Raw genomic sequence first — 9,188 nt, forward strand, 5'->3', positions numbered from 1 at the left:
ACTTGGTCTCCCTCTGTGTATATCTTTGTGTCTAAATTTCCTCTTCTTGCTAGTTCATCTGCCATCTTGGATTAGGACCCTTCCTAATGGCCTCATTTTAGCTTGATTATCTCTGTGAAGACGTGCAAGGGAGGAAAGACATCCCCCCTCTACCCTCCTAGGTTTGAAAACTGGGTCTATAAAATACACCGACCACAGGCAGATTAACAGCAGAAAGGTATACACATTTATTAAGTTTTACTATTATGTGCACGGGGGCATCCCAGGACATAAGGTAAATACCCCAAAGGGCAGTGGGGTCTGAGAGCTCACACGCCATCCGGGTACAGGAGGGAAGGGGTGCAGGCATCTCAGGGGGAGTGAACGGGTTAGGGGGGATGGCTGGGTCCTCAGAGGGACAGACGGGAGGGTGACAGTCTTCTGGGTGTGGGACCCACTTCTCAGTTCCTCTTCTGTGACAAGAGCTCCCAGGGAGGGGACCGAGGACCCTGAGGTCCTTCTGGAGGATGTGTCTTCAGGCACCTGAGGGGAGCTCAGAGGAAGCCTCTCCCTGCACCTGCTGTCTTTTAAGTGCCTTCCGTTCAAATAACCACGTGCCACAGCCGCACATTTTGAGGAGTGTGTCCCAGGCTCCTTCAGACGCTGTCTCCAAACACACCCACATTTTGAGCTATGAGGGGTTAGGATTTCAACATGAATTCTGTAGGGGGCGGCGGGGGGGGGTGACAATTCAGCCCATAACACGGGTCATGAGATATGTGCTCCCCCACCCCAGCTCCTTTTAAAAAGAAAATCTAATTGTAGCGAGAACACGTAATATCAGATCTACCCTCTTAACAAATTTTCAGAGCATAATACATTATCACTGACTATAGGCACAATGGCACATGGCAGATCTCTACAGCTTTTTCATCTTTTTTAATTGAAACCTTTTGCCTCTTGATTAACAACTCCCCTCTTCCCCTCCCCAGGCCCTGCTGACCGCCATTCCAGTCTTTGATTTTACGAATTTGACTGTAAGAAGAACCATGCGGTATCCGTCCTTCTGTATCTGGCGTATCGCACAGAATCCCTCTGTGTGGCCGCACGCTGCAGAATCTCTGGTCTTTAGAAGCCGACGGTACCCTGCTTGTATGGGCACACCACACCTTCTTCACACACTCCTCTGCTCAACTCTTGTGTTGAGACTTGAAAGGGGCTTGTTTAAAGGACGGAAGGCTCCTTTGTTTTCACCCTTTACTTAACCACCTACTATGGCGGTTCCACCTCTCTACGTTCCTCGTCACCCCCACTGTAACAGCGCTGGGCCTGAACCTGTGGCGGGACGCCGTGACTGGCTCCGGCGCGTCCCTTGGCACCCCCCTGCTCCTGCTGGCACAGCCGTGGCCGCACAGTAGCTGTGGACCCTGCCCGTCTCAGGGCCTCCTGGGTGCAATGCCAGCAACACAGTGCGAGTCTGGACTGGCAGGGATGTCACAAGTGCCTGACGCTTCCGAGCGGGGACACAGCTACGGCTCCGCGTCCCCAGGCCAGCTCTGACAGATCCCTGCTCGGGTACAGACAGGTCGACTGGGCTGCCGGCTATTGGCGCTCCAGGGAGAGGATGTCCACCTGTTCCCTGGAAGAATCCAGAAGCCCCTCTCCCTGGCTTTAGGGAAACAAAAGAAGCACTACTGTATTAGTACGGATTTGGCCCTCCCAAATAACCTAGCCCCTTCCCTACTAACAAAAATTCACAAAACCCTACACATTGGGCCGGAGGTCACCTTCCACTTCCTTGAGCCCGTTATGTACCATCCCCGCCTACGACAGCTGATCACCAAAGCGTACCAACAAACGTACCAGCCCGCAAGGGGGAATTAGGCGCCCAGGCCCCACTCATCAGAGGCGGGGCCACCTCCTGGGCCAAGACTGGCAAATAGATTTTACTCACATGCCAAAACACAAAAAATTATAGTATCTCCTTACTATAACTGACACCTTTACAGGGTGGATAGAAGCCTTCCCCACCTCATCTGAAGGGGCCTCCACAGTGGCTGAGATCCTACTCAAGGACATCATTCCCCGCTTTGGTCTACCAAAAAGGATACGGTCTGACAACGGGCCGGCTTTCATCTCAGCGGTCACCCAACAGGTCTCCAAAGCTTTGGGTATTACTTAGAAACTCCACATACCATACCACCCCCAGTCCTCGGGTAAGGTGGAAAGGGCCAGTGGCCTCATAAGAGACCATCTCACTAAACTCCCCATAGAGACTCAGCTTTCTTGGCCTCAACTCCTACCTATAGCACTCACCCAACTCCGAGCCGCTCCCCGAGGACCCACAGGCCTCAGCCCATTTGAACTCCTGTACGGGCAACCCTGCCTGTTACCCCAACCCCTACCAAAAGATCCTCCTCCTTTGGCTGCCTATCTTCCTTACCTCAGCCTGCTCTGCCACCTGATCCGACATTACGGTGACCTCACTCTACCAGCTCCCACAGATCTCTCCTCTCCCCCATTATCTGTAAACCCAGGAGACTCGGTGCTCCTTCGAGTAAGACAAAAACCAACCCTTGCCCCCCGATGGGGGGTCCCTACACAGTCATACTCACAACCCCACGGCTGCTAAATTATTGGGCCACACCCCATGGGTTCATACCTCCAACCTCAAGAGAGCCCCACCTTTACCCCCCATACCAGAAGAGTCGTGGACCTCCCAACCAACTGGCCCCCTTACCCTCAAATTAACTCGACAAATCCCTTCATGACTGACGCTTCCCCTCGGTTTTCCACCTTCACACTCATGATACTACACAAGCTACAACTCTCCCACACATCCGACCCTACCACCTTCTCCTCATTCCTCTCCTGGGTCTCCGACTATTGGCTTCAGGGAACTCTCTCCGATTTCTCCCCCGCCAAAATTTCCTTCTTTACCTTTTTGCTAACCATACTCATATATCATGATGATATTTCCCCTGTTACTCCTCGCTAACATCTTCCCCCTTATACCCTCACAACCCTCCTATAGGTGGATTTTTTACCTATCTGAAAACTTCAATGGATACACCTCTATCATATTCTCTACCCCTTGCCCCCTTGTTGGGTGCCAAAATCAAGTTACCTTGCCCCTCCCCCTTGCCTATGCCTAGCCACAATCCCCCCCCAGGGGGATTCTATTGGTGCAATGGCACAGCTCATAAACAAATACCCAAAAACGCTTCTGTCTCCCAGTCACCATCATCCTCCAACTCACCCTAAATGGACAGGAGGAACTCCATCAACTCCTCGAATTCCACCTCCAAAAACGAGCCGTTTTCCTCCCACTAATGGTCGGACTATCCCTGGCCACCTCCCTGCTGGCCGCCGGGGTTGGGACCGGCTCCCTAATACACTCCATTAGCTCCTCCGGGGATCTGTCAGGCTCCAAATCACAACAGAAGCCTCAGCAACCTCCCTAACCGCCTTACAAAGGCAGATCAACTCCCTAGCACAGGTACTCTACCAAACCGATGGGCCCTAGATCTCCTGACAGCAGAAAAAGGGGGAACATGCCTGTTCCTGAGGGAGGAATGTTGCTACTACCTCAATGAATCAGGCTTCGTTGAAACCAATATAGAACACATAAAAGAAATCCAAAAAACCCTATCCGCCTGCCCAGGATCCTCAGACCCCCTAACCTCCTGGTGGCCATCACCCCTTCTAACTTGGCTCCTCCCCACAGTCACCCCACTAGTTGCTATCTGTATAATACTTATGCTCTTACCTTGTTTTCTCCGTTTCATACGGAAACGAATTCATGAAGTTTCCCAGGTTGCATTTCACCAGATGGTGGTCCGGCCGTATTCGCGCATTCCAACCTCAGACCCCACATACCATGACGTTGCCCCTGCACCCGCAGGAAGCAGCCAGATCAGATCCGCCACCCATTATCACCAGTAAGAGGCTGGAATGTCAGGATGGCCCTGGAACCACAGTGGAGGGGATGGCCATCTTGCCAGTGGAAAATCCCCAACAGAAAGCCCCGAGCGGCGCGCCAGAACGAACTGAAGGTCAACCAATCACCGAGCGACAGCACGACCTGGCGCGAAAAAGGCCCACCCGGACCTAAACCCGGAACTGCTGCAGCAGCTTAAAAACCCCACCCCACCCCACCGGGGCGCGACTTCCCTGACTTCTGTCTCTGTCTCTGTCTCTCTGTCTCTCTGTCTCTCTCTCTCTCTCTCTCTCTCTCTCTCTCTCGGAGGCACATGGGTTGTTACATTTAGGTAAAATCCCTCCGTTTCTTGAAAACCCCTTGCACGTATGATGCAGCCTCTTAACTTTGACTTGAACGTGATTGGTAGGAAATGCTGAGTATTTTTGAAACTCAAACTATATTTTCCTCCTCTACTAAGAAGATGTTTTGAACATAGTCTAAAGTTAGATTTCATAATAGTTTTGGTCTTTTCTAGTTTTAAATGTAATAATCCAGGGTTGTTATAAAAGATGACAAAGTTTTCACCCATGCTATATTCTGCCTTTTAAAATAACTCTTGGGGCGCCTGGGTGGCGCAGTCGGTTAAGCGTCCGACTTCAGCCAGGTCACGATCTTGCGGTCTGTGAGTTCGAGCCCCATGTCGGGCTCTGGGCTGATGGCTCAGAGCCTGGAGCCTGTTTCCGATTCTGTGTCTCCCTCTCTCTCTGCCCCTCCCCTGTTCATGCTCTGTCTCTCTCTGTCCCAAAAATAAAAATAAACGTTGAAAAAAAAATTAAAAAAAAAAAATAAAATAACTCTTAAAACATTTGTATAATCTACCCCTAAACTACAACTCCTCAATATGCATCCACATAAATGAGGCATCGAAAGATATTAGAGCTTAAGAACTAAAACATATTTGACCACGGGCTTGTTTTCCTGTGTAATAATTTTGTAAGGTTAAAAAAAAAGCTATTGTAAATATCTTGCTAACAGCACTCTTATGTGGACACATGAAACACAGTTGAAGAAACAGTGCTGTGAACCATGTTCTATCTCTATCGTGAAGACAGGATAGTCCATAATTGGAAAGACAGACCAGCCAAAGTTTTCTGAACACATCTGCACAATTGTCATCTAAATCTTGGTGATGTTCTTTTTCTTGGAGATAAATATATAAATATCTGTAAAAGTACAAAGTTTTACATATTATATGTTCTAATTTTTTCAGACTGACACTATTGTTCAAAACATTGGGTAATGTGAAAGGAAAGATCTGTTCTTTGAAAGGTCGGCTGCTTCCTGTGGGAGGGGGAATGGGTCCATCAGTCAAGCAAATAGCAGCCTTTTCTGTAAGGCGTGTTTTTATGGTGACTGATTCTGTTGCAGTGAGTTACTAAAATGATCGGAATCATCTTCTATAAGGACACCGATTCCTTCCTTAAAAGAGTTACCTGCCCATTGTTTAACACGGAAAAATTTACTAATGCTTCCAAAAAATTCACTGTAATTCTAATACTTAAAGCAGTTATATGCATTTTGTATGTACTATATAAACCAGATTTTCACAAATATTGATAAGAATAGATGAAAACATCACAGCATATTGAAAATTGTCCACATGCAGTCATTAAGGATTTTAAAATAAAATTTTGGCAGGCTTTGGTTAAACAGCCAGTTGATGTATGTAAATATATGCTATCTGCTCATCCAGTTGCTTTGCTACCATATTTAAAATGGAGTATTTATTTCCAGGGTGTTGTCCATAGAGCAATGCGTGTACTTGGTGACTCGCGTCCATGGACTTACTAGAATATGGGGCTGCATGTTGACCAGGTGTTCACAGTAACCATTAACTTACCCAATGACTTGGCTTCACCAAACTCTCCCTGATCAGGCTTCTCTCCTCCCCGCAGGGCCCTGGACTTTGGGTGGCCTGCTGGCGTAAGCAAGTAAGGGCAAAATTCCCCCTCAACTGCTTATCCTGAGAATCCAGAACCAACTGACCATTGAAAGCACCCCATTCCCACTGTCTGCTGTCCGGCCCCACCAAGTCCGATGGCCCTGCCTCCTCTCCCTGAAACAGACCCCTGTTTGATTTTTGAGACACTTGCAGGGACTGAGGGCAATGTGTTCTCCCTACTGAGATGGTGTTTTGTAATGTAGTCTCTCTTCATTCAAGTCTTGATTTTTTTTCCCAACATTTATTTATTTTTGGGACAGAGAGAGACAGAGCATGAACGGGGGAGGGGCAGAGAGAGAGGGAGACACAGAATCGGAAACAGGCTCCAGGCTCTGAGCCATCAGCCCAGAGCCCGATGCGGGCTCGAACTCCCGGACCGTGAGATCGTGACTTGGCTGAAGTCGGACGCTTAACCGACTGCGCCACCCAGGCGCCCCGAGTCTTGATTTTTTAAAATTTATTTTAACATTTATTTCTGAGAGAAAGAGAGAGACGGGGGGCATCAGCATGAGTGGGGAAGGGGCAGAGAGAGAGGGAGACACAGAATCCGAAGCAGGCTCCAGGCTCCGAGCTGTCAGCACAGAGCCCGACGTGGGGCTTGAACCCACAAACCATGAGATCATGACCTGAGCTGAAGTCGGTCGCTTAACCAACTGAGCTGCCCGGGCACCCCAAGTCTCGATTTATTTTAACTTAACCACACACACACACACACACACACACACACACACACACACACACGTGCCTTTTAACTGCAAGTAAGAGTTTATTAGACATGTTTATCAAGCGATGCGTACGTGTCCTGGGCTGTGTTAGATGAAGTACAATAAAATGTCACCAAGAAATTTACAAAACAAAACACCCAACAACAACAACAACAACAAAACCTGCAAAGCACTGGAAGAGGTGGTCCAGAACGGTTAATAATGGCTTCTCCAGAAGAGTGTGGATGTGTGGTCAGCCTGCAGGGAATATACAACTTGGCTACATTGGTAGAGAAATGGAATTGTGATTGAGCCAGAGACAAAACCCCCAAATAATGTCTGAAAATGAATCAACAAACAAAATGTGGAGCTTCTTCCGAAAGGAATGAAGGAGTGCAGCGCCCGTATTTGACAGACTGGTGTCTTCCCTCATTTCTTATGTATTTACCATTTGGTATACATTTGGCACTTCACAGGAACTCAAAACCAGATGATATTTTGAGTTCAACCCAAACCATTTTCTCTTCTCATTTTATTTTACTGAACTGGCTAATGTGAGAACCCTCCATGGGGAATTTTTTATTCACGACCCTGACTTTGATAAGCATCCCAAGATATCACGAGAAACCAGTAGGTTTTAATATGGAGAAGGAGAAGGGGAAATATGAAATAGGGAGGGGGGCTGTGAGACTAAGCAGTGAGCCCTTTCCCGTGCGACGACGCGGTGCTATGTGCCAAGCTCTCTATAATGCGATCATTTCCGCTAACACACTCATCCGATGTAGAAGATCAAACCAAGATGCCACCCCCAACACTGACTCATTTTCTTGGCTGCTATTCCTAAAAGTGGGATTGGAGAATGAGAGGCTCTGGTATAGGCAGGGGCCCCAGACGGGAATGGAGCAGTCAGGGGCCATGAGAAGGAGGTGGACCCTGAGACCAGCAGGGATGCTCGGTGGGGAAGGAGGGGGGGTGAAGCGCAGGTGAAAGCAGTCAGGCTGTCACCACTGGCTTCGCTCCCCCCTCCCCGCGCCCCGCAAAGTGGTGTCTTGAATCGCTCCTCTTCCTTGAAATCACAAGGCATCACTAGACACCTCAATAGCTTATTCCAACCTGCTATATCGTCATGACACAAGAAACATGTCCTCATTGCTCTTTGTGGACCGTGACTCTCTGGGTCATGAAAGATCGAAGAAAATGTAAGGTGAAGAGAACGTTTCTGTCCCAAGAAAGTTGAAGCAGAGAGAATTACGGTAGACAGTAAACGAGGAAAACCTAGAATGTACATGTTAGCTTTTGTTTTCTGCTATTTCTTCTGTTGTACCTATTGACATCAGGTATCCAAAAATAGTTCTGTTTATCTAGCTGTTTGTAAATTTGAGTCACGGGAATCAGTCAAAGTCAATCCCCTGTGCCGATCAATAGGGTGATAAGGAATAACCCAACCCCTGCAAGGTGACTTTGAGACAGGGCAGCATGCAGGAACTAGAGTAGAAGCTGTCTCGGTTGATTTGTCTGGAAATGGCGACTGCATGAACGCAGGACACAGTGGTGTAGGTGCTGTTCTGTGCCTTAAGAAAGAATGCCGGGGTGCCTGGGTGGCTCAGTCGGTCAAGAGTCTGACTTCTGCTCAGGGCATGATCTCGTGGTTCATGGGTTCGAGCCCCGCGTTGGGTTCTGTGCCGACAGCTCGGACCTGGAGACTGCTTCAGATTCTGTATCTCCCTCTCTCTCTGCCCTCCTCTCAAATAGAAATAAACATTTAAAAAAATGCCAATTATGCACCATTGGGAAGGAGACTGGAGATCAGGGTTTCTGATTTTGTAAAGATACCTGTTTCGGTGTAATTTCTCTGACCGCTCTTTCTGGGGATGCCAGCTGAGTGGTTGCCTGTGAGTGATCTCCTCCAAGTGACTTGAAGATCATCAGAACTTATCTGGGTTCATATATTTTTTCCAATATTATTGGGTGGGGCCCTTCCATGGGAACTTTAGAAACTCAGTCATTATTTCAAGCAACCGAATCAAGCCCCAACAACATAACCATACACACCTTTCCTAAAAATTACATTGTGATGTGTACGTAGATAATTACATATGCCTAGGATCAGCTTTTTGCTATTTTCTTCCAGCGATTTCCGTCCACTGGTGTTTGTCTAGCCTGGACTATGTCCACTGCTCTCATTCATACCTACATGTTGGAAAGGTCCATTCCTGGAAGCTAAAGGTGTCCCCTCACAGTGGTACCAGGGCCCTGGCCTGAGTGTCATACAAGGACTCACTAACCCTGTTTGCTTACTAACTTTATTAATGTGTCAGGGTTTCTATCTTAAATTTAAGCCCTATAAGACTATCTGTCTTTCTGATTCTGAGGTTTCATTGTTGTTGTTGTTGGGGGATGGGAGGAGGGGGTTTGTACCACATCCTGAGCTGGAATAAATCTGTTCCTTTATTTTCCCCCCAAGATGGGAGGGTTTATTCATTGGTCCCTTGGGTATGCTTTTATCGTTCCAAACGGGAGGCTCAGGCACTAGGATTCTAGCATCACTTGGAAAGCTTTATTTTTATTTATTTACTTTTTT

The 9,188-nt window shown here is 48.0% G+C and overlaps 1 long non-coding RNA gene across 1 annotated transcript; it reads right to left on the bottom strand.

The window, feature by feature from the left end:
- Positions 1-203: 203 nt before the first annotated feature.
- Positions 204-4,072, bottom strand: LOC125171055 (uncharacterized). Its single transcript, XR_007154174.1, has 2 exons — positions 3,749-4,072; positions 204-1,648 (listed from the first exon to the last, which is right to left on the bottom strand). It is a non-coding gene; the product is annotated as an uncharacterized LOC125171055 (long non-coding RNA).
- Between the last annotated feature and the right edge of the window lie 5,116 nt (positions 4,073-9,188).

Source organism: Prionailurus viverrinus, chromosome B4, assembly GCF_022837055.1.
Source record: "Prionailurus viverrinus isolate Anna chromosome B4, UM_Priviv_1.0, whole genome shotgun sequence".
Taxonomy (NCBI): Eukaryota; Metazoa; Chordata; class Mammalia; order Carnivora; family Felidae; genus Prionailurus; species Prionailurus viverrinus.